The sequence below is a fragment of the Thalassophryne amazonica genome, chromosome 4 (genome assembly GCF_902500255.1).
Source record: "Thalassophryne amazonica chromosome 4, fThaAma1.1, whole genome shotgun sequence".
In the NCBI taxonomy this organism is placed as follows: Eukaryota; Metazoa; Chordata; class Actinopteri; order Batrachoidiformes; family Batrachoididae; genus Thalassophryne; species Thalassophryne amazonica.
The window spans coordinates 37,218,467-37,245,833 of record NC_047106.1 but is presented as its reverse complement, the minus strand read 5'-3'; the positions used below and the strand labels follow the sequence as shown (position 1 = coordinate 37,245,833).

General features: G+C 40.0%; 1 pseudogene; it reads right to left on the bottom strand.

The window, feature by feature from the left end:
- Positions 1-16,179: 16,179 nt before the first annotated feature.
- LOC117508896 lies at positions 16,180-26,910 on the bottom strand (annotated as a pseudogene).
- Between the last annotated feature and the right edge of the window lie 457 nt (positions 26,911-27,367).

Here is a 27,367-nt window from a genome sequence, read left to right as displayed (position 1 = left end):
AAAAAAATCCCAAAAGGGAAGGTGCTGTGGCTTAGTGGTTAGCACTGTTGCCTATCCACCTGGTCCTTTCTGTGTGAAGTTTGCAAGTTTTTTGTGGGTTCCCTGTAAGTGCTCCGGCTTCCTCCCACTTCAAAAGACATGAAGAGTGTTAGTGTGGCCTATCTTTTGTCCTGTGACTGCTGGGATAGGCTCTAGCCCCCAGTGACCCTTAATTGGATTAGGCGGGTGTAGAAAATAAATGAAAAACCCTAAAAGAAAACATTTTTTAATATTTTGTGGTTATGAATAAAGACATACACAATTTTATATATGAAATAATGTTTTATAAATAGATTACTCTCCTTTTTTTCCCCTCAAAACAGACATGAAATCTGTGGGGTACCCCAAGGAAGTATTCTGGGGCCTTTCTTACTGCATGTGATTGATATGAAATCAGTGGTAAATTGTGGACTTTTGCTCCATGCAGGTGATTCTGTAATGTCAGGAACCTATACTGATTCTTTATTGTCGTGTGTGTATAAACAGCTTATCTTGGTGGACAGATGAAAAGACATCAAATGTTTCCAAATCCTGCATTGAATAAAACATGACTACAAAGGACTTGCTCTTTAAGGACCAATTATTATTGCATCCAGTCAACGTAGGACAGACGTTACAATTCTGGCTTTTATTCCCATCAGTCTTTTGTGATGTCGTAGGTTGGTGAAAATGTTTTAATGTGTACTCATGACTTCATTTGATTGTTTATATGGTACACCCTAATTATCATAATAATTTAATTTGTTCCAGACCATAGGTGTCCATGCAGGTGTGAATCTGTTCATCTGTCTATATGTGATAGACTGTCCAGGATGAACCCTGCCTCACGCCTCATGAACGCTCCAGCCCCATGCCGCCCCCCTTCCCCCCCACAACCCTTGATTGGAGTAATCGGGTATAGAAAATGGATGGATAGATGAAAGCAGGAACTTGTTTATCAAGTAGTTCTCCCTTTCAGTTTCGATTTTGTCCCCTCTCTTCCTGCTTCTTTGTCATCACATACTTTTCTTTGTTAGCTAAGAATTCTGCTCAATGATTAAGTGCTGTAACATGGTAAGCTTCAACGGTTTCAAATGAGGCTCAGCCAGAACTAAAAAAAGAAGTTGCAGTTTCTTAACTGGCCACTTGAGGCTTCAAATGCAAGCAGGTTCCCATAGGAACACATTAAAATGCCAAACTTCAGAGAAGAGAGAAAAAGAGGATGATTATAGTCTGGTACAAAAATGGCTTTGATCTCTATACCTAGTTTCTCCTCCAAGACAACTGTACAGGGAAGAATTATTGTCTAACGTCTTAGTTTAAGAAATTTTAAGTCATAAAGTTATGCATAATTAGGGATATGGCCACTTCGACTGACTGGCCAGATGGAACATGGCAGCCCACCTGGAGTTTTCCAAAAGGCACCTGAAGGACTCACAGACTATAATAAACAAAATTCTCTGATCTAATGAGACAAAGATTGAACTCTTTGGTGTGTATGCCAGGCGTCATGTTCGGAAGAAACCAGCCACCATCCCTACAGTGAAGCATGGTGGTGGCAGCATCATGCTGTGGGGATGTTTTTCAGTGGCAGGAACTGGGAGACTAGTCAGGATTGAGGGAAAGATGAATGTAGCAAAGTACAGAGACACCCTGGATGAAAACCTGATCCAGAGCACTCTTGACCTCAGAGTGGGGTGACGGTTCATCTTTCAGGAGGATAATGACCCTAAGCACACAGACAAGATATCAAAGGAGTGGCTTCAGGACAACTCTGTGAATGTCCTTGAATGGCGCAGCCAGAGCCCAGACCTGAATCTGACTGAACATCTCTGGAGAGATTTGAAAAGATCTGTGCACCGATACTCCCCATCCAATCTGATGGAGCTTGAGAGGTGCTGCAAATAGGAATGGACAAAACTGCCCAAAGATAGGTGCACCAAGCTTGTGGCATCATATTCAGGAAAACTTGAGGCTGTAATTTCTGCCAAAGGTGCATCAACAAAATATTCAGCACAGGGTGTGATACTTACAGTGGGGAGAATAAGAATTTGACCCCCTGTCAGTTTTGCAGGTTTTCCCATCTACAAAGAATGGAGAGGTCTGTAATTTGTATTGTAGGTACACTTCAACTGTGAGAGACAGAATCTAAAAAAAAAAAAAAAAAAATCCAGAAAATCACATTGTATGATTTTTAAATAATTAATTTGCATTTTATTGCATGAAATAAGTATTTGACCCCCTACCAACCAGCAAGAATTCTGGCTCTCACAAAACCTGCAATCAAATTCACAAATACCTCAGAAAAAATGGGTATATACATACTCTGTGTGTGTGTATATATATATAAGTATTTGAACACCCTGCGATTTTGCAAGTTCTCCCACTTAGAAATCATGGAGGGGTCTGAGATTTTCATCTTAGGTGCATGTCCACTGTGAGAGACATAATCTAAAAAAAAAATAAAAAAAAAAATCAGGAAATCACAATGTATGACTTTTTTTAATAATTTATTTGTATGTTACTGCTGCAAATAAGTATTTAAACACCTACCAACCAGCAAGAATTCTGGGTCTCACAGATCTGTTAATTTTTCTTTAAGAAGCCCTCTTATCCTGCACTCTTTACCTGTATTAATTGCACCTGTTTGAACTTGTTACCTGTATAAAAGACACCTGTTCACACACTCAATCAATCACACTCCAACCTGTCCACCATAGCAAGACCAAAGAGCTGTCTAAGGACACCAGGGACAAATCTGTAGACCTACACAATGCTGGGATGGACTACAGGACAACAGGCAAGCAGCTTGGTAGAAGACAACAACTGTTATGATTATTTATTAGAAAGTGGAAGAAACACAAAATGACTGTCAATCTCCCTCAGTCTGGGATTCCATGCAAGATCTCATTTGTGGTGTAAGGATGATTCTGAGAAAGCTCAGAACTACACAGGAGGACCTGGTCAATGACCTGAAGAGAGCTGGGACCACAGTCACAAAGGTTACATTAGTAAACACATGATGCTGTCATGGTTTAAAATCCTGCAGGGCAGCAAGGTCCCCCTGCTCAAGCCAGCACATGTCCAGGCCCGTTTGAAGTTCACCAGTGACCATCTGGATGATCCAGAGGAGGCATGGGAGATGGTCATGTGGTCAGATGAGACCAGAATAAAGCTTTTGGAATCAACTCCACTTACCATGTTTAGAGGATGACAACAACCCCAAGAAAACCATCCCAACCGTGAAGCATGGGGGTGGAACAGGGCTGGACTGGGGAAAATTTTCAGGCCGGGCATTTTTAACCAAGACCAGGCCACCACCAGGTATCAAAGGGGAAAAAAATTAAGCCCGCTGTGACAACGTGTTTTTTTTTTTTTTTGGTCCCTTAACCGATCAATGTGCACCAGGAGACACATACATTTTAACACTATAAGAAGCATTATGAAAAGTTCTCCTGAAATACAGTTATCATAGGCTTATCAAAAGTACGATCTATTGACAGTAGGTCACATTACTTTTTAGACATAATAAGCCATCATTTCATTCAGCCTTGTTACTTAAATTTAGAAATAGAAATTATATAAAAACATTTGTTATAAATACTGTAGGCTATACTATAAATAATATATCATTACTTGTGTGATACAATTCATCATAAAGCAAGAAATGACTGGATGACTGGACCAATGACTGGATACAAAGGTTGAACTTTTGAAACTGCAATACCAAAAAAAGGCCACAAGATGGAGACAGTTGTCTATCTCACTACAAGCTACAAGTAACATGAAGGATTTCTTTTATTACCAATTTGTGTTGCTAATCAACTTAGAGAATGACTCTCAATTTACAGTAAAATGTTAGGTATGTGAAATTATGCCAGGACTTGGGAAAATACATTTTAGACAGGGACGCCGTTATACCATGCCATCGCACCGCAGACTGTGCAAAACAGCATACTCGTATGACCGACGCACGACCGTCACACAAATAGAATAAAGAATAAAGAAACAACCTGGTGGCGACAGCATGGTAGCTAGCCATGCACACCATTTGCACAGGTTACATTGCTAGGCTAGGTTACGTGACTGGCAGAGTTAGTACGAACGAAAATTATATCCAACCATAATTCATATCTGAGTGACCCAGTTAGACAGCACTTTACTTCGGACCAGAAGATCAGAATGTCTCTCTCACACACAGATGTCTGATTTATGAACAAGTTAGGTTGCTGTTCATCAATTAATAGCTGAAGTTAACCTTCACTTACTGTCATGGCCGTAGTGGTCCCCGCCTCACTTTATAGTCACCCTTTCTTGACTTCAATGAAAATAATACTTGTTTTATAAAAAGTAAAATAAAGACCTCTTTCTTGACCTCATATTTAACTGTTGACAGCACTGTAACAGTAAAACTTGTAATTTCTAACCTACATTGTTAATAAATGTAACTATTAAATTATTTCTAACATTTTTCTAACATTTAAATTTTCTCTAACATTTACTTGTCGAAATTATTATTATTTTAAGTAGTATATTAGTTGTAGTAAAAAAGGCTTCAAAACTGGACGTTTAATCTAGGGGTGTTGTGAGGGTTGTGAGGGGGGGACATCCCTGCCCCACGCCCCCATTCCATCTGGATTCGCCCCTGCTTTGGCGTTTGAGCACAAAGAATGGATAACATTTATTTCTGCAGAAAACGACCAGATTTACAGGTCAGAAAGTTTTATTGCGTTTTCACATCATGTGGTCTCAGAAAGAGAGTTTAGGTGCATTTGAGTGGAAAATAGGGTCAGTTGTTGACGCGTTGCGGAGGATCAGTTGTTTTAACGTGCAGATATGGAGGCTCAGGTCAGAATTCTAAATAAAGGAGGAAAAAAGCATAAAAATGTCTTTGTAAAGCTCAGTGCAGGTATGCTGTTATCACCGCGCATCATCAGGAGTTGCCTACTTGTTGGGCTGTTTGAGCCTCAGCTCAAGTCTTACTTTGAACAGTTTGGGAAAGTTCTGTGGCTTCGACTGTCAAGGAGTAAAAGCTGCTCTCCACCTGGGCCTGCTTGCCCTGCTGCTAGCTGCTCTCCACCTGCTGTCAGCGGCTCACCGCATCACCGCTCAGCTGGCTCCTCATAGTGGAAAAATCACGGGCTGGATTTTATCTTGGGGCAGATCCGGAGCCAACACGCAGCGGGACCAGCGGATCCTTGGCGGACTATGGGGCTGTTTTTTCCTGTGCGTCTCACCCTGCTGTGTTTACTGGCAGTCTGCTTTGAGCGTTCCCCCTACTGCAGTGCACTTGGTGCTGCGCCTATGTTGCCTGGCAGGGGGACGCGTCCAGCTGATCGGGATCCAGCATCATTGTCACCCACACCGCCTCCAATCAACTATGACTCCCCAGCTCTGCTTCCACACATAAGTATTCTGGTTTTGAAGGAGTGCATTTTATCACCACTCCACCTCTCTGCTGGACATCAGACCAAGGTGGATGTCACTTACAGACTGTTCAAGCAGAGGTGCCTCATTGCCCTTCTGCTGCTTATTTCAGGAAACATTCAACCTAATCCAGGTCCTGATCACAGTTTGCTGACTAATGTCCCTACATTCAGACCCCCCAGTGAACATCAATTAACATTTGACTCCTTCTGCACTAGAAAGCACCTAGGTGTTTTACATCTAAACACCCGCACCTGATCCCAAAAATGGCTGAGTTGACTGCTTATGTCCACACTTCAAACCCTGATGTTCTGGTTATCTCTGAGACCTGGCTCAAAAAATCCACCCCTGATTCTAGTCGCCATCCCTGGATATAATATATTTCGCCAGGACAGAAGTTCCAAGGGGGGTGGAGTAGCCATTTATTCCAAGGCAAATTTACACTGCTCAGTGTTAACATCTAAATCTGTTGCAAAGCAATTTGAGTTGGTCATCATGAAGGTTAACCTGTCTACAAACTTCTCTATCATTGTTGCTGGTTGCTACAGACCACCCTCAGCACCTGCCTGTGCTCCCTGCTATCAGTGAGCTCATTGCTCCTTATGTTACTTCAGAATTCATCTTGCTTGGGGACCTGAACTGGGACATGCTTAACCCTCTACCATCAGTGCAGTTACAATTAGATGCACTTGGCTTGTCCCAGATTGTGTCAAGCCCCACCAGGTATAACTCCAGGTCTATGAACATTGGGACACTGAATGATGTTATACTTACTAACAGACCTGATAAATATGTCTCGTGTATTCTGTCAAAGTCTAAGTGATCACTGTATCATAGCCTGTGTTCGCAAGAGCATTACTCCACAAACCCCACCTCTGATTATATTCAAACGGCTAACAAAACATTTGACGAGCAGGCCTTCCTACATGATCTATCCCAAGTTATTTGGCGCAGCATTGCCCTGATGTTGAAGTTGCCTGGTCACATTTCAAAAGTTTGTTCATTTTAAACAAACATGCTCCCCTAAGAAAAATAAGAGTAAAAAAATCGATATAGTCCTTGGTTTAGACCAGATTTAGCTGAGCTCATCTGTCAGAAACACCATCTTTGGCAAAAAGCTAAATTCTCTAATAAACAATCAGATTGGCAGACCTATAGAGCTGTCCGAAACAAATGCACTCAGACAATTAGAAGGGCAAAAGTTACTCATTTTAAAGAGCAATTACTCGCTAGTAGTGCTGACCCTAAAAAATTTTGTTCAATTAAGTCTATGGAAAATAAGAAAATAAGTCCCTGTCTGCCAATCATGATCAAAGCTGATGGTGTGGTTATCACTGATAAGGCAAAAATTATGGACAATTTTAATAAACATTTTGCTCAGGTTGGCCATACAGACCTTTTATCTCAGGCCACAACCCCTGTGAAACAACCCCAATCAGCCCCTGATAGACCTGTCTTCTCTATCCATCCCATCCTGGAATCTGAAGTGCTCAATGAACTGCTGAGACTGGACACTTCTAAATCTGCTGGACTCGATTCACTAGAGCCTTTCTTTTTGAAAGTAGCAGCCCCCATCTGTAGACTATTCAATCTTTCCTTACAGACTGGGGTTTTTCCAAAAGATTGGAAATCTGCTGCGTCACTCCTCTATTTAAAGGAGGAGACAACAGTGACATGAACTGCTTCAGGCCAATTTCCATCTTGCCCTGTCTTTCGAAAATCTTTGAAAAAATTGTCAACATACAGCTGATAGATTACCTGGAGTCTTACCAAATCTATAACCCATTGCAGTCTGGGTTTAGAGCCAGGCACAGCTGTCTGACTGCCTCATTGAGGTCCTCAATGATATCATCAATGCTGTTGACAATAAGGAGTACTGTGTGGCTATGTTTGTTGACTTAGCCAAAGCTTTTGATTCTGTGGACTTAAACATCTTGATGGATAGGCTACGGGAGACAGGTTTTTCAGACAACTCCATTACATGGTTTAAAAGCTTTTGCTCTGGGCGTATGCAGGCGATGAGAGTTGAAGGGCTCCTCTCAGAACCCCTACCTCTTCACAAAGGCCTGCCTCAAGGATCCATCCTAGGCCCCACCCTGTTCAATATTTACATAAATAATATCACATATGCTGCAGGTCAGTGTCAAATGCATTTGTACGCAGATGACACTATCCTGTATGCGCATAGTCCCTGTTTCAACACTAGTCTGTCTTTGCTCCAAGACAGCTTCATTTCACTTCAACATGCCTTTCTGAGCTTGACTTATGTTAAATACAAGAAAAACCAAATGTATGTTCTTTAACAGAAACCTCCCGCTCCCTGAGAGTCCAGGTAAAATTGTATCCCTGGACGGATCAGAAATTCAGACTGTCTCGCACTATAAGTATCTAGGTGTATGGCTTGATAACTCTCTAGTTTTTGAAACCCACATCATTAATCTGCTCACCAAAGCAAAGGTGAGAATTGGCTTTTTATACGCCACAAAAACACTTTCACTCGCCCAATAAGAGAGCTTTTGGTAAAAACTACAGTTCTCCCCATCCTTGATTATGGAGACTTAGTTTACAGAATGGCATCAAAGACTCTGCTCCACAAACTTGATGTTGTATATCATGCTGCCATACGCTTTGTTACAGGTGCACCTTTCACCACGCACCACTGTGACTTGTACTCAATGGTGAAGTGGCCCTCTCTCCACACACGTAGACAAATCCATGGCTATTGTGTATTTACAAATGTTTGATTGGCTTGGCTCCGTCCTATTTGAGCTCTTTATTAAACATCCACACTTCTAGTCGCGCTCTCCGCTCCAGCACTTACATCAGTCTGGTGGTCCCAAAAGTTCGCACAGTCTTTGGTCGCTCCTCTTTCCAGTTTTCTGCAGCAAGTGACTGGAATAACTTACAACAGTCTCTAAAGCTTAGTTTGTTTTACTTCTATCTTTTAAAAACTCAATTTCCATTTAGTTGTTTTTACCTGTATATCTTAACTCTTACATTTTCAGTTTTATTGTTGTTGTTTCTGCAGTTGTTTTACTGTATTTTTTCACTGTTGTATGTGGAGATTGTGAATCTGTTATTCTCTCCTGCTGTTTGTTCTGGTAACATCAAAAGCAACAACAGACCCAAACAATGAGCCCACACTTCTGTCTTTGAACATCCTGCCCCCTGCTGGAATAGAAGCTCTTGTTTACTACATGGCTTCCAGCACAGACAAGTTGAGAGCAGCCACAAAGCCCAGCTCTCTACCCAATCACAACGCTCCGGTCAGGCGGAGGTCTTGGAAAATAAAGCAGTGCTGACTTATGGTTTGGATTTATAAATAACATTAATACCGATAGAATAACTCCATTAATGTCAATTCTGTCATTTGTACAAAGTTAAAATATAACATACATCTTTTAATGTTGAATAATGCACTAATTCTGAGGTTTTGTAACAAACACAGACAGCTCACAAAGGATTCTGGGTAAAATGTGCCTCTGCTAAACACTGATTGGTTCAGTCATGCATTATGTAAACCAACACGTTAATGTGACGTGTCGTGTGTTGGTGTTTACAGTTAAATGTGCTTTTATAAAATATTCCTTTTTTTTTATTTGTAAAAACAGGCATTTTTATGGAGCCCTGGAAGTGTCATCACAAAATGTTTTGCATGTGCGCACATTTTATTATATTGTAAAACGTGCACTCAATATTGTCTTGACACAAGTGTTGGCTATTCGCCCTATTGACGTTTCAAATCCCACAAAATCTCGGAGAGGTCGCCGCGCTGCGAGATCTCAGTAACATTGAGAACTGCATTGAGACACTGATCACGCTGCACTTTAACTGTCCGCTGCACACAGACAACACCATTAACATCGCAACATAAAACTATTTTAATATTGTGCCTAAAACTATCGTGAATATATCTCTGGGTTTATAGACGTTATTGCATTTGTTTTATGTAAACATGCGAGAATCACAGGCTGTCTCTCCGTTATTTTCAATGGGAGCTGCTGTGAGCTACAATCGCTTCCTGATCATGTTGTTCTGGAGGAAAGTGAAGTTTGCTCTTTAATGTCTTGATTATTGTTCTTTACAACACTGTTTGTCCTCTTTGTTCGAGACTAATATATATAATATGTCTGAAATTCGGTTTGCGTTTATTAAATTCCATGCAGATTAAATGTAGCAGACACGGATTATTTGTTAGAATTGTTTTAGCACGTTTTCAGGGTATCATGCAGCAGTCTCTTATTAATGTGAGGAAAAGCATAAAAAATACATTTTTGTATAATATTAATTTACAACTGTCGTGTTGCTTCTCAATTATGTTGTTGACTGCAGCGACTCTGGCACGCAAGGGATTATGGGATACGTCAATAGGGCGAATGAACACTACTGGCCAGTAGATGGCAGTAGAGACTTGAAAACTTGCCAAAACAAAATTCCAGATAATCCGTGTCTGCTACATTTAAGATGCGTGGAATTTAATAAACGCAGACACAATAACGTTTATAAACCCAGAGAATATATTCACGAGAGTTTTAGGCACTAGAGTTTAATACTGTTGTCCGTAGAGCCTGATCAGAGTGTTTCAAATGCATTTCTCATGTTGAACGTACTGAGATTACCCTATCCTACCCATAATGCACTGCTGGGCACAGCATATATCCACACTAAAACCTTAAAAATTAGCGCATTACTTTAAAACTAAAACATATATCTGATATTTTCACTTTATAAAACTTCAGACATGACATTAATTTAAATAACTTGTCCGACCATTAGTTTGGTTAAAAGTTGAACCATAAGTTAAAAATGTATGCCTCTGGATGACTTGGGTGATATTGCCCACATATCAGTATGGGGTTAAGACAAATGAGTTTTTATTTTTTGGGGGGCCAGTTTTCAGGATAGAGCGGTTCTTCTTAAAGCAGCTCTTCTCAGTTTTGCAGAGGGCAGAATTACACATCAGCTACGACACATTTAACAGGTAGGTGCTCAACTGATTTTAAGTTTTATAAATATTTTAGCTGTTCAGCTTTATTTACCACGTTATCGGTCTAAAAATTATCGGACAAAAATTTATCGCAAGATAATTAGTCCGATAATGGTTTTTAACGTTATCTAAAAAGATAATCTGTAATGAAACCATTATCTTTGATAATTATCGGTTATCGGAACTGTGCCCACTACTGCTTGTCAATCAATCAATCAATCAACTTTTTTCTTGTATAGCGCCAAATCACAACAAACAGTTGCCCCAAGGCGCTCCACATTGCAAGGCAAGGCCATACAATAATTATGAAACACAGTCTACGTCTAAAGCAACATAACCAAGGGATGGTCCAGGGTCACCCGATCCAGCCCTAACTATAAGCCTTAGCGAAAAGGAAAGTTTTAAGCCTAATCTTAAAAGTAGAGAGGGTATCTGTCTCCCTGATCTGAATTGGGAGCTGGTTCCACAGGAGAGGAGCCTGAAAGCTGAAGGCTCTGCCTCCCATTCTACTCTTACAAACCCTAGGAACTACAAGTAAGCCCGCAGTCTGAGAGCGAAGCGCTCTAATGGGGTAATATGGTACTATGAGGTCCCTAAGATAAGATGGGACCTGATTATTCAAAACCTTATAAGTAAGAAGAAGAATTTTAAATTCTATTCTAGCATTAACAGGAAGCCAATGAAGGGAGGCCAACACGGGTGAGATATGCTCTCTCCTGCTAGTCCCCGTCAGTACTCTAGCTGCAGCATTCTGAACCAACTGAAGGCTTTTTAGGGAACTTTTAGGACAACCTGATAATAATGAATTACAATAGTCCAGCCTAGAGGAAACAAATGCATGAATTAGTTTTTCAGCATCACTCTGAGACAAGACCTTTCTGATTTTAGAGATATTGCGTAAATGCAAAAAGGCAGTCCTACATATTTGTTTAATATGCGCTTTGAATGACATATCCTGATCAAAAATAACTCCAAGATTTCTCACAGTATTACTAGAGATCAGGGAAATGCCATCCAGAGTAACGATCTGGTTACACTTGTCAGTGTAATAAAATTTGCTCGGAGAATGGTTCTCTTCCTCGCTCATAATTTGTTTGCTTTTTATTTTGCTTTTAAATTTCTTGTTTAATGAGAGAAATGTGTCGCCTTGGTTCCTGCTGGGTCCTGCCTCTGAGCTGATCATCACAGCTGTCACTTATCACCTGCAGTATATCAACCGCAGTTCTACACTTCCACTTTCTTGAGAAACAACAAACTCAGTCCTCACCTCCAGAGATCCTGCACCTCCTCAGCTCTGTGGGGTGCCACCTGGCTTCAGACTTCATCCTCACCTTCTCATCTTAAAAAAGTTGCAAATGTGATACGTGTTCTAGATCGATTGTCATATTTCCAATATCAGACCGGAAATCAGCCAGTCAGAGCGTGTGTAGTGTCGTCGCCATATAATAAACTTTTATTTAAGAAAATATGCACATTTAAAATGTTTTTTTTCATGCAGTCTGTAGCAGTTCCTAATGTAGACGCTCCAGTCATTTTGAATAATGTTTCAATTGTTAAAGTGCATTATCTTATATAACAGCCAAGTGGCCTCTGTGTGCATGCATATGTATGGCTTCGATCATCAGGGCTGTGAAATGAAAATTGGGAAATCCGAGGAAAATTTGCAGGGGGTCTGGGGGGTTCCAGCTCCCCAGGAGCCAGGGTCTAGGGCCCTGTGGGGCCCCAGAATAAAATTTTTATCTACTACTGATACTTTTTCAGCATCTCCTGGAAGAACACATCTCAACTTAGTGGATATTTAAATGATCCTATATTCAACCTTTTATTTGAGCTGTCGATGATGTTGAAATAACAGAATATGATGTGGAAGTAGAACCTGGAATGATTTTCCTTTTAATTGTAAACCAAATTATGCATTAAGTCAGAACAATTAATCTACATGAAATTCATGAAGACTGAAGAGACTGTTAAAGCATTTCAACAACCACAGCTAAAGCTTGGAAAATGTTTGGAAAATCATGGTAAAATATCAATAACATACCTTATAGCAAAAAGTCACATATTCTTGTGTAAATTCATGCAGCCTAAATCCATTCAAAGCCACAGTCTTTTTTACAATGAAAGAAAGTCTAGATTAGTGAAAAAAAGTCACATAATCTTGTGTAAAATCCTGTCTGAACAGCAGAATGTTTATTTTTTAGGGAGAGAAAAATTCTTACTGTGTTGCTGAGAGCGCACAGCTCACTTTTCCCGTTTTTTATCTTTCAGGTGTGGTGAAGCCACCGACAATTAGACGGATTCTTGTCCTTATAAGAGTTTTCAAAGTCTTTCTCGCCATCTTCTCTCTGTGCGATGTCGGTCCGTGACACAAACATGCTGCATAAATAAAGCTCTAAAAGTTTGGGATATCCACATGCTACATTTAGCTTAAGTGCCGCACAGGAGCCACACAGCGTCACCGCAGCAACCAGCCAGTCCTGCTTTACGACAACTGTCGTTACAGCTACGCTTTGAGTGGCATTTTTCCTCCGCGAAACTCTGCGGATCCGAGAAAACTGATTTATATCTGTAACACACAGATCAGTGTCCGCGGACTTATAAAGCTTACATAATGTCGTAAAAAAAGAACGCTTTGCGATAAGCATTTTAAAAACTCAGTGATGTTCATGATTAAAGAGTACATCACTAACACCCCCCCCCAATGATGAGATCCGCAGTTTTCACAGCCCTTGATCACGCAGAAAACGGGTGCGCTGACATTTGTCGTTTGGTATACTTATGCATTTTGGGTCAAGGATGAACGCTGCAAAAATGGAAGGTTGATAGGACAAATATTTTGGAGAAATTAGTTATTTTAGCTAACTGGTAAACAAGGAACATTGTGCCGCAATTTTTGAAGTCTTAAATGTTATTGTGGTTCATGTTAATTTGTGTTTCTGTAGTTCAGTTGGATTAAGTGTTATGCTGCTCTACCATGAGTGACTTAGTCATGATGGTATATGAGTGAAAACTGTAGTGGTTGTAATTTTTTTTTTTGTCAAATTAAAAGCACCTGCTTACAACAGCTGTGCGTGTAACAAACATTGATCGCAGAGAAAACGTGGAGAGCAGATATTTGCTGTTGGTATGCTTATGTCATTTGAGCCAAGGATGAACGCTGCCAAATCATTTTAAAGTGCTTTACAATGATGACTCACATTCACAAATATTTACTTTAAAAAAAGTCCATTTTAAAATGGGTGAAATTCAAAATAACCATCCTGCACAAAGGTTTCTGTAACATCACCTCTGTTCATTAAACTGAAAAATATTTAAACATTTTGTCTTTGTGCAAATCTTGAAAACTGAAGTCACGAAGAAAATTCTGCATCTACTGAGTTAGTGTGCAAGTACAACATAATTCTTGCTCACAGTCACCAGTAGCTGCAGGCACACTTTATTTGTCACATCATCTTGTCATCGCATCAATCTAACGGATTCTTGTGATTGATTGTACAGTCTGACAGTGAGACCTTTGAGGCCTTTCATAGTTGCATCATTTTAACGTACGTTGACAAAGAATAAACAAGACGCTACAGGACAGATGATCCATGTTTAACAGAAACGTGCTTGTTCATCTTTGCTAATAAAACTCTTCTTGCCCTTAAAAGGAGGTGGACAGCAATAAGACGCTAAAGTTAACTTTACACTAGTCTGATTAAGTTACATTTGCTTAATTTTTTAATTTGGCTACCTTTAGCTGATTTAAAAAAAAATGTTTGGTAGCAACAGTTGATTTGTAAATACATAAAACCACAAAACATTTCAAATATTGTAAGGATACTGAGACAGTTTTTACAGAATCATGTGACTTTCTTTATTCCGTCTGACGTTTAATACAAAAGCAAATATAAATTAATTGCTTTTAAAAGCATATCAAAGTTACCTTAGTATCTTAAGTTTACGACACTTGATAACATTATTTCTGAACAAACACAGGCAGCAAAGCTTACAAACATTAAAAAAATAAGACGGCACTTATGCACCTTTTACCTGAGGTCCCATTCCCAAAAGTACCTTCAGGTTACGATGACTGTAGTCCAGGGACTTCCAATGGGACCAAGGTCAGGTGACCTTTAAGATTTTGGGAAACGAGGCCCTAATCAGGAAAAACTCTTGATAAGTGACTACGATTCAACCTCAACCACAACACAAACAGTGGGATCAAAGCAGACTAACTGTCATGTGGTGTTAAAGTCAGCTGCGCCTTTGGAAAAAAGCAGTGACTTTTTTTTTCCTTCTTCAGATGGAAAGAGTTCATATGAGGTCAGTGTGCTTTTCTTCTGTCAGCTCTATCTGAGATATCACACCCTGACAGCATCTATTACAATACATTTATTTACACATTCATACTTAAATATTCCTAAAAAAAATTACAGCTTGAAGAATAACAACTTATGCAGATGCTAGGTTTGTGTGTGTAAAAAAAAAAAAAAGGCAAGAAAGCTATGAGACGTAAAAACAAACGCATCTTGTGGTTCTGCAGCAAGTTGCTCGTTCGTGCACACGTAGAGTCCTGTGAATGTGCACAAAATGAATCGTTTTAACCGGATAGTTGTAACTGTTGATTTTAATCCACATTGTTGATGTTGAGTCTTGGTGGGGGTGAGATGGCGTCGACAGCTTCAGTTCATGTTGTGCATTTTATTGTTGTTGTTTTTGTTTGTTAATGTGCGTGTTCGTGGTCCCCCACTTTATCTGATGAGACGATATTGTAAACCAGTACATGAAGACGGGCCTGGGCGACTGCGATCGACATGGTGAGGTACATCCTCAGCTGGTTTCTGGCTCCTCGCACCAGCCGGCCTTCTGCTCTGCCTCTGATAACAGCTTCAGACGCAGCGTGCGGATCTGGGGAGAGAGCCGTCACGTCAAACACGCAAATGAGGCAACCACCCACCAGACAGCATGTCTGATTTAACACACGAGACGACACCACAGCTGAATAAATTAACTATTCTGTACTCAAGAAAGGCTTCGTGTACGTATAGCGACACTTTTTCTGGGCACCAGTGTCTTTTTTTTTTATAGATAATTCCTCCAGGAAAGAAAAAAATAATAAAATGCTGCATTCAGCATCTTTTTTCATTTCACTGTGGTCACTCGGAGCGCCTTTATGTTGAAAATCCCAGCACTTCCCCATCCCTGTCTTTTCTATGGCCAAAGCTGCAACTATCATCCTGTATGACGATGACGTTGTAGCTCTCAGCCAATCAGCACCCAATAATTAAGAAGTAATCAGTGGCTCTGTTACCGCCAGCTCAGAGTTGATAAATATGCTTGGTTCCAGACCCTCTGTTTAGAGGGCAGATCTCCAAAGTGGGGTTAGATAAATGAAACTGCAGGGAAACCCGTATCCTACATTCTTGGCGCTGTATAAGACGTACATTTTCATTCTACGGCCAATTACACACTGACATCATCTCAATGCAGCCATTTAAGATGACATCATAGATGATGATTGTTACAGTTATGCTGATTGGCCAAAAACCAATGATGTAAACCAACAGAAAACAGTCATATCCACAGCTAAAAAAAAAGCGACACGGGTTGCCCCACATCACTCGCTATAATTGCAGCAGAACGCCACCAGGCTCACACAAACTGATGAGTTAATTATCACTGTACTTTATTTTTTGTCAGTGTGTGCACCAACTCCAACAACGTTAAGTCAGATAAATTTTCCCTCAAAGTACCAATGAAGTTACTCACCATGAAGACAAGACGGCCACACAGCACCACAGCAGAGACATGTAGTACGCCAGCTTGCCAAATATCAAACCTGCTACCACACCTATGATCATCCTACACAAACGACACACACAGTTTAGTGAAGGTTTCCACGCTTTGCTCAGAACACAAAGAAACAGACAAGCAAGTACAGAAAATAAAGTGCAATATTTCAATTATACAGCCAGTGAATCTGAGCTGAGATGGAACTAAATAATAAGTACATAATCTGAGCAAATGTAAACAAGCGATGCTTTTCTGCAGAAGGCTTTTATCAAGTACAGTTCAGCGATTGTGACTGATTGTGACTTTGGGGCACCGTGCCTAACACCCAAAGTTTGAAGAGAATTGGGCAATTAGGAAAGATGTTATTATGATCACTGGAGTTTTATAAAGTACACTCCAGTGACCTTTGACCCTAAAACGAATAAGCTTCTTGCAATTAATACACCTAACACCTAGAATGTTTGTGGACAATCGGGCAGTTAAAAAAAAAGTTACTGCACTCAAGATTTTTTAAAGAAAGTATCCACCAGGAACCTTGACTTTTTGACCCCAAACTCAAAAGGCTTCTTATAGTCGCTATGCATAATGCATATACGCAGTGGTGGGCACAGTTTCGCTAATCCGCTAACTGGCGAAGCTACCATTTTAGTTAGCAGATTAGCTTTTCAGCTAACTTTGGAAACCATCTTCAGCTACTTAGCTTCCGCTAATTTAGTTCTGCTAACATTTTTTTTTTTTTTTTGCTGGTAAAGTGAGTAAAGTTTAATGGTCAAAAACATTTGTAAACCCTAAAATCATAACCTGTTAGTTCCTGTTGATGAAAGCACAGAGCTAGCTACACTTCTGGTTCACAGGTCAAAGCACACAAGCGTTGGTAAGAAGACACTGCTGTTGTTGCAACATGAAGCTGAAAGATGTGACACCGTGGACAAAAACAGCATGTAAAAAGCTCAAAAGTCAGTATTTTTATTTATTTTTCATGCATTTGTTTTTTGTTTGTGAACAAAATGCAGGTGAGCCGTAGCTCCATTAACGGTTTATAAATATATAATATAGAGATAAACTGTGACTTCTTAATACTGCGATTTACTGCTTTTGATAAAGATGATGACAGTGTTTGGGTTTTTTTTTTTAATATTTATTTTTTGTGCGTTGATTTTGTGTTTGTGATCCTGGGAATGCCGAGCAGCCCCTGTGGCACTTAAACTCAAAACAGGTTTATCAGTAGCTGAGAGTGTAATCTGATGTGGCCGTGACTGAGTCAATCATAAAAGGTAGCGGTTAGCTGTAACTGCCACTAAATTTTTTAGTGGTTTATTGGTTTAGCGTTATAAAAGTTTTCAGTTAGCGGTTTTAACAGTTATCAAAGCTACCTTTTTGGTTAGCTGTGCCCACCACTGTGTATACAAGTCTGGTGACAACTAGGCCTGTACAACTTAAGTACTCTTGCCCACAAGTAAAATGTTGCACGACTGACTGCCAGCACATTTTGATGTCCAGACCACTGGTTGCACTGTGAGTAACGTGGCAAGACAAAAACACTCATACCCTACATATTTGTAGCCAGAGAAGGCCACCAGATCGATGATGGTGAGGTCTGTGGTTACAGCAACCAAATAGAGTGACAGAAGGATCGCCAACACCTCCATGATCAGCCACACCAACGCAGAGCTGGCCTGAACTCCCAGCAGCTCCGGGGAAAACCTGACGGGCGCACAAAACGTTACTGCAGGCTGCGCCATTACATGCGTCTCAATTTACAGGTAAATATAACCTTGTTAGATGATTTAGTTGTAGGTGCACCTGTTCTGTGTGCCAAGTGCCAGTCCAGCTACCAGCACGTACGTGATGAAGCCCATCGCTGGAATGTAGAGATCGGGAGCGTTCACATCATAGCGTGGAGCCACAGGAGTGTCCCGCTGGTAATTCACCTCCCAGTTCTGCAACAAGAAGCCCCACAGTGGTCGAGGTCTTCAAACCGCACCACAAATCAGCTGACAAACAGAACGGTTTCAAGTCGGGCTGGGCGATATATAAAAATATGACCACGATATTTTTTCCCCACATTGATCAGTGTCTATTATTTATCTTGACAAATAATAATGCTGCAAGTTAGAAGAATTTCTTGATAATGACTAAAACCAAAAGAAACCAAAGCGTTCATTTGTTAAACTTTAAAATACAGTTGATTAAACACAGAACATAAATACTCAACAGCAGGGTGTCTCAGGCTTTTATTGTGAAAGATCACATTGGAAGGCGTGTCTTTTCCCCGTGTGATTTTGAGTTCAATACTAAAGTTTTGCCCATCTCAGTTCACACAACGGAGCCTCTGCCTGTAATTTGTTATTCTGTCATAACTGCAACAACCCACAGTTACACTTCCTTTTCTTGCCAGCAATTTCTTCAGCTTTACAGGACAAAGCAAGTTCACTTTCACAGTCACTTGCTGATCCTTGCTCGCTGCACTCTTTCCTCCCTATTCCAGAGCTTTCTTTACCGCCAGTGATGAGGGTATGTACTTTGATGCGCAAGCCAAAAACAGCTATCCAGATCAATTAAATATGTATGTCCAAAGTTTATTAACAGTATCAACGTACATTTTTAACACAATCCCTTATTGTTCATGCATTTCTGCCCAGCCTTGTTTTCGAGTCACTTAATAGCCGCTGAAATTATCAATGAAGAAAGGCGGAATACGGCGCACTGTGATAAATTTGCCTCCAGTGACCGTGGACAAAAGAGCACACAGTGATGGATGGAACACTATAATCACACTTACCTCATGCAGGTAAGGGAAAACAAGAAGACCCAGCTTCTTCCCCACATACACGGTGTCCACGGCAAAATAATACTTCAGCTTAGAAAAATGGGATGAACCTGTCCAGCTGGAAAAAAAAAAGATATTTTCTGTAGTTCACAATATTATAATCAAACAGAAATAAACACAATAAACATGCTAACTGAGGAAGCACAGGGATTATTCCGTACATCTCACAGTTTAAGTCAAGGATTTTCTTAGGGAGGAATGATCTAAAAATGTAACAACAAAATCCTACAGCTGTATTCCAAATACTTTTTTCCAACCCAACATGTAAGCTGTTTTGGACATTTGACCAGCAGAGGTAAATTTGATCATTTGTTTGATTTTTGGCATGTGTGTTTTAAGACTCATGAAATGATTATGATGATTATTTTCCAAATCTTGCTAAATTTGTACCCAACATCCAAAACCCCTCAAGGATGATTTATACCATGTGTTCATGTGAACAGTTATTTTTCAATTCACTCACTCACTCATCTTCAACTGCTTACTCCAACTGAGGGTCACGGGGGGACTGGAGCCTATCCCAGCAGTCATAGGGTGTGTATTTTTCAATTCTTTAATCAAAATGAAAAAAGAATACATAAATGAAAAATTACTCCAAAAAAATAAAATTTTCAAAAAACTTGTAGCTCCACTGCTTTTCACTCCATTTTAACGGAATGTGGTCCTTTGTTTCAAATCCAAAAGTTGTTGGTCCTGCACAGAAAAAGTAGTGAGATACAGTGAGGAAAATAAGTATTTGATCACCCTGTGATTTTGCAAGTTCTCCCACTTAGAAATCATGGAGGGGTCTGAAATTTTCATCTTAGGTGCATGTCCACTGTGAGAGACATAATCTAAAAACAACAACAACAAAAAAAATAAATAAATCCGGAAATAACAATGTATAATTTTTTTTAAATGATTTTTACTGCTGCAAATAAGTATATGAACACCTACCAACCAGCAAGAATTCTGGCTCTCACAGACCTGTTATTTTTTTCTTTAAGAAGCCCTCTTATTCTGCAGTCTTTACCTGTATTAATTGCACCTGTTTGAACTTGTTACCTGTATAAAAGACACCTGTTCACACACTCAATCTGTGTGCTGTATGTACACTGTATGCACCACTCTGCTTTTACTCATTGGTGATTGATCTCTGCTGTCTTCCACAGCATGTCTTTTTCCTGATTCTCTCCCCTCAGCCCCAACCAGTCCCAGCAGAAGACTGCCCCTCCCTGGGCCTGGTTCTGCTGGAGGTTTCTTCCTGTTAAAAGGGAGTTTTCCTTCCCACTGTCACCAAGTGCTTGCTCATAGGGGGTCGTTTTGACCGTTGGGGTTTTTCTGTAATTATTGTATGGCTTTTGCCTTACAATATAAAGCGCCTTGGGGCAACTGTTTGTTGTGATTTGGCGCTATATAAATAAAATTGATTTGATTTGACTCAATCAATCACACTCCAACCTGTCCACCATAGCCAAGACCAAAGAGCTGTCTAAGGACACCAGGGACAAAACTGTAGACCTGCACAAGGCTGGGATGGCCTACAGGACAACAGGCAAGCAGCTTGGTAGAAGACAACAACTGTTATGATTATTTATTATAAGTGGAAGAAACACAAGATGACTGTCAATCTCCCTTGGTCTGGGATTCTATGCAAGATCTCACTTTGTGGGGTAAGGATGATTCTGAGAAAGCTCAGAACTACACAGGAGGACCTGGTCAATGACCTGAAGAGAGCTGGGACCACAGTCACAAAGATTACATTAGTAACACATGATGCTGTCATGGTTTAAAATCCTGCAGGACAGCAAGGTCCCCTTGCTCAAGCCAGCACATGTCCAGGCCCGTTTGAAGTTCACCAGTGACCATCTGGATGATCCAGAGGAGGCATGGGAGAAGGTCATGTGGTCAGATGAGACAAGAATAGAGCTTTTTGGAATCAACTCCACTTACCATGTTTAGAGGATGAGAACAACCCCAAGCAAACCATCCCAACCGTGAAGCTTGGGGGTGGAAACATCATACTCTGGGGGTGCACGTCTGCAAAGGGGACAGGACGACTGCACCGTATGGAAGGGAGGATGGATGAGGTCATGTATTGCAAGATTTTGGCAAACAACCTCCTTCCCTCAGTAAGAGCATTGAAGATGGGTCATGGCTGGGTCTTCCAGCATGACAATGACTCCAAACACACAGCCAGGGCAAAAAGGAGGGGTTCCGCAAGAAGCATTTCAAGGTCCTGGAGTGGCCTGGCCCGTCTCCAGACCTGAACTCAATAGAAAATCTTTTGGAGGGAGCTGAACTTCAAACCTGAAAGATTGGAGAACATCTGTATGGAGGAGTGGACCAAAATCCCTGCTGCAGTGTGTGCAAACCTGGTGAAAAACTACAGGAAACGTTTGACCTCTGTAATTGCAAACAAAGGCTACTGTACCAAATATTAACATTGATTTTTCCACAGGTGTTCAAATACTTATTTGCAGCAATAACGTACAAATAAATTATTTAAAAAAAATCAGATTGTGATTTCCGGATTTTTTTTTTCAGATTATGTCTCTCACAGTGGACATGCACCTAAGATGAAAATTTCAGACCACTCCATGATTTCTAAGTGGGAAAACTTGCAAAATTGCAGGGTGTTCAAATACTTATTTTCCTCACTGTATTTTGATTGTAAAGGGCATCTAAAAAATTTTAATATCCTGAAAAAGTTGAAATTTTTTGTCAGTTATTTTAGAAAGCAAAAGTTGTATATATTCTGGGCTCACTGCATTATTTTAAAGGCTTGATAGTTACAGCATACTGTTCCAAAAAACAGAAAAAGTATCTCAAAATATGATAATATTTCATTTCAAGTTTGAGTAACTTGCTATTTATGCAATATAAATACCATCCGTCAGTCTGGCTCAGTACACAAAACCACAATCATGGCAAAGACTGCTGATATGAGAGTTGTCCAGATAAGTAGGGTATGCCACCTTCATTGCTGAAAGAGTTGAGTGTTTGCAGAGTGTTGTGTCAAAACATTTTCATGGAAAGTTAATTAGAAGGAAAACATGTGGTAGGAAAAGATGCAGAGACAACAGGGATGACAGTAGACTGTCAAGCAAAGCCAATTCAAGAACTTAGGGGAGCTTGAGGAAGAGTGGACTGAAGATGGAGTCAGTGCATCAAGAGTCACCACGAATAGACGTATCCAGGATATGGATGACAACACAGTTTCAAGTCACTCCTGACCCAGAGACAATGCCAGAAGCATCCTACCCAAGCTAAGGAGAAAAACAAATGGACCATTATTCAGTGGTCAAAAGTCCTCTTTTCAGATGAAAGTAAATTTTACATTTCATTTGGGAATCAAGGTCCCTCAGTCTGGAGGAAGAGTGCAGAGGTAAAGAATCCCAGCTGTTCGAAGTCCAGTGTGAAGTTTCCACAGTCAATGATGATTTGGGGTGTCATGCCACTTGCCAATGTTGGTCCATTGTGTTTCATCAAGTCAGTCAACACACCAACATTTGTGCCCACTTCATGGTTCCATCTGACAAGCATTATGGAGATGATTTATTTTTCCAGTAAGACTTGGCACCTGCCCACAGTGTAAAAACTACTAGTGACTGGTTTGTTGACCACGGTATTACTGTACTTGATTGGCCAGGTGACTGGCCTGAGTCCTACAAAGAATCTATGGAGTACTGTCAAAAGGAAGATGAGAGACACCAAATCAATACAGACAAACTAAAGGCCACCATAAAAACAGCCTGAGCTTCCATAACACTTCAGCAGTGCCACAGACTGATCACCTCCATGCCACTCCCCATTCACGCAGAAGGAGCCCTAAACTAGTACTGAGTGCATAAATTAACATACATTTCAGATGTTTGACATTTCTGCATTATAAAACCTTTTACTGGACTGATTTTATGAAATATTCTTATTTTGAGCTGTTTGTTTTTCTTTTTCTTTTATAGCCGTAGGCAGTAATTATCAAAATTAAAATTAAAGCTTGAAACATTTTAGTTTATTTGTACATGTAGAAGAATTCAAATTTTCTCCATCATGAAACATTGAACTTGTTCACAACATTATAATATTTTGAGATGCACTTATTTCCCCAAGAAAGATCTTAATTTCCTTGAGTTTCAGCAAGAAGTATATAAAATATAGCTCTGAGGGCCAAAACTCCAAAAACTAATTTCTAAAACACTATTTAAGTCCCTTGAATTCACAAGAAATTTCCATGAGTTAAAAAAAATCCTAGTTGAATTTTTAAGAACTGACTCACAACTAAATTTGTAAAAGATGAATTAAACAGAAAGAATGTATGACCCAGCCTTACATTCTTGTCCACCATTTCTTTGCCTTGGGAAGCCAGTGAGCTGCCGTATGCCATGGCGAGATTCGACATGGGGTCTGACAAAAGTGACTGGCCAGAAAATCCAGCTGCTTGAGGTCCCACATACTGGTTCCTGTTAGAGTAAAAGAAAAAAGAAAAGAAAAAGTTAGTTAAGTGTTTAAAAATGGCAAATTTAATTTCTAGTCAGGAGCTACTCAGAAATTTCAAAGTCATGAGTCTAAGGTTGAGGTCATGTCGAAAACAATTAATGACCACATTTTAGTAACTACTAGATGATACTGAAATGTGGTCATGAACTAGTTTTCAGTACTCACAGGAACATATGACTTAAGACATCTAATCAAAGCTACACCAATCATTCCTCCATCCGTTTTCTAAACTCGCCTTATTACATTTTAGGGTAACTGGGGTGGAGCCTAACCCAGTGATCATTGGACGAAGAGGCGAGCTACACCCTGGACAGGCTGCCACTCTGTTGCAGGAACAAACAAAACAATGAATTTCTATAAAATGTCAGTTTTGTTACAGAGGCAGCAGCAATAAATTGTATGAAAAATAACGACAGTGTTCCCACCCGCAGCCCATCTGCGACCCAGTTCCACCTCCGCTGGTATCATCAAACAGTTGACTGACATCCGATCCATCCCTGGAGCTGTTCCTCAGACGTGTAATAGGGTCTGGATGACAGCAGAATAAAAAAACAAAAAAAGGAAAAAAAAAAAAAAAGAGTAAAATCACACCTCTGTAATCGCACTTAACTTTGTGGCCGGGTGATGAAGCCTGCTGAAGAACAAAACAGTAATAAAAACAATAAATGCAGCCAATAAATGTGTGCTAATGTGGACAAAGACTTGACTAAACAGCAACATTTTGCTGATGTGTCACAGGTGATCAGGTGTTTTACTAAGGCCCTGGTTCACACGGCAGGATAATTAGCTGATATCGGACCCAATCTTCCCCTTCCGACAATCTTAAGGATGCCCCGACAATCGTGATGACGCTAAAGATAATCTTATCAGATATTCCTGCCATGTGTGGTCTGTTAAGAGCGCTCTGATCTGCTCTGAAGGATGTCAGGGGCACCCTGATTGCAAATCGGCGATATTCAACATGTTGGATATTTTTGGCCTGATATCGCAGCGTGTGTTGTGTCCTCCAATCAAAACGAGCACGTAGCCTGCTGAATGTGATGTACAGCCAATCAGGAAAGCGAGGTGACAATGTATGGAGCGGAAAATAAAATCAAACAGCTGTTCTGACTTACCAAAAAGTCGGTGGTCGCGCTGTCTCCACTCCTTTAAAGAACACCTTTTCTTTTTCTTTTTGTGTCTTTTTTCCCTCTCTTTTAAATAGTCCACAAAGTATCTCCATTTGTTTACTCTGAAGTCATGTTTAATCTCGAGAGATTTTGCGAGATTTCCTGTCTGAGCTGGGAATGTTTTTGTGTGAAATCTGTTCATGTGCGGTGTTGTTGTTTTTACCGTGTGACTGAACACCACACACTGTATGACCAAAACTGTCAGATCTATGATTTTTTTGAGTTCCGTCAACCATTAAGAACTGTGTTTTTCAAAATATGTGTTCTATTGGAAGATTAGATCAGTGTAAAACACGGGTAACTTAGAGGTTATGGAGATGGTTGTGATTGGAGTTGAAGGACAGAGGAGAGTGTGTAAGTGACTGTAATCCAAACACAGTGAACAACGATGGTTTACAATCCTGTTCAACAAAAACAGGAGTATTAAGTGTTTCAGTGTAGAATTGGACATGGCTACGACACCACAGACTATAGCTCACTTGGTGGATGCTTGTGGAGATATTTTTTGTTTGTTTGTTTTCTATTAATCTGAGTACAGGTACAGAGGGCGACTTCAGATTACAGGTGGGATGTTGTTTCATAAAAGCACAAATACAAGAAACTCAACAGGAGGAATTATGATTATGGTCGCCTTGCCAGAGGAAGCGAACTTCTTCCTTAGTTTCTGGCACTTCTGTGAGCTTGTCTGTGTGCACAGTGTTCTTCTTCCTGACGCTCCCAGGCAACAGTAGGCCTGGCACTGTTTAACAACACACCCACCAGGCAGGCAGTACTGTTTGTTTGCCAGGGTTTTTTCAGTCATTGTGTGTCATCTTCAGAATAGGTTCTATCCTCAAAATGTCTTTAAAATGGAAGGGTTTTTTTTATTAGATGAATAGCACCCAATGGGAATGGCCTCATTACATAATTAAATTATCTGCTTGTGACAGGAAAGGATTTATAAAGAAGTAATTGTTCAAAAACCATAAATAAGCCACTTGTATCAAAAAGACATCTTATGTAAGTAAGGTCATTGTTACTGATACAGTGCCATGCGCAAAAACAGAAATTGTTATTTAACGTACCCAATGTCACGTTCACATGAAATCTTCACCCTAACTCTACATTTGGAGCTTGAAAGCCATCAATACCCTCATGTGCAGGATAGGTTCGATGCCACGATGTCTCGTGTTCTCTCACGACAATCACAGCAGTTTCTTGGTGGATGACAAAAGTCATGGTGGTTTGTTATTTGATGCTGTACAATGTGGTGGAATATGGTACCATGTCAATAGCCACTTCATATAAATAATACACCTGCCAACCCTATATATATATATATATATATATATATATATATATGCAAACTGACAGTAATGTTTACATTGTGTATATCGCAATTTCCAAGCAAAGAGGGCCTGTTGACAAATTTTAACAAGTTTATTGACAATTTGGATTTTTTTTTTTTTTTTTTTAAGTTTGAAGTAATGTGCCAGATTTGGGTGTTTAAGACTTTCCTTAATCCATTTGACTAAAGGTTTAATAATTCAAACCAACCTTCTTTTCTAGACCTTGAAAGTACTTCTTATTTTTTAGATGACGTGTTTCTTTAAAATTCAACATACGTATGCTTAAGGAAAACGCAAAATACATTTGACGGTATAAAATTCCGAGTATAACACAAAAAGATCAAGACCTATATAAATCCACTGTGGACTCAAATAAAACACATAAAACAGGTAAAAACAAAACAAACACAGAAAGAGAACCTCTAAAATGCACATAAAAACACCTGTAAAAAGACCACATGGTTTTAATAAAACACCCTAAATATGCTGCATAATTTGCAACCGAAGAGAATTTAAAAACAGAGAAGCTAACCTTCTGCTGGTAGGCCAACTGCAGCTACCTTACACATCGTCATTAAGTTTACAGACTGGTTGTTGGTTAACAGCTACCAAAGGTTTCGTTTTGCTGCCGGACGTGTTTGTGAATCTGTAACCGGCAGAAAACAGCAAGCTAACATTAGCGCTTAGCGACTTTGAGGTTCAGCTCAAAAATAAACAAGCTAACAATGCAGGCAAAAATCTTTGAAAATGAATAAACTCACGTACGTAACTTACGCTGTCTGAACCCACTTTGAGTTGGAGTATAATCCATTTAAAACACCCTGATAGCTGCGGGCGCTGTCAACTTGTCATGGATGAACTTTACACGGAAGTAAAAACTCGTGTGTTTCCGGTAAATGAAACCTGAAGCTCGAACACTGATCCATGTCGAGTGAAGCCTCAGAGGCGCCATCTTACTACACCCATGCACTAACATTTAGCATTTTTAAAACCAGAATATAGTAGAAAATACGTTATTAATGATTACAATCAAAGTTATGCAATCAACTACGCGGTAGACTACGCTTATACGCTAGCCAGGTTTCATACACACTCAAGTGCATCCTCCACTATCCCTGTTCAGTGCTTATACAATGCTTATACATAGAAAAAGGGTGGGTCTCACATATAACAAAAATATACAAAATGTGAGATAAATAACACAGAACAAAATGAGAGAGAGACAAGAAACAATAGAGGTTGATATTTGAACAGTAAGACAGTACAGACAGAACCAGACTGACAGAACAGTTAAAAAACATGCCCAGGCAGAGTCTATTGATATGTTATTACAATCCTGTGGGGTGAATTGTGA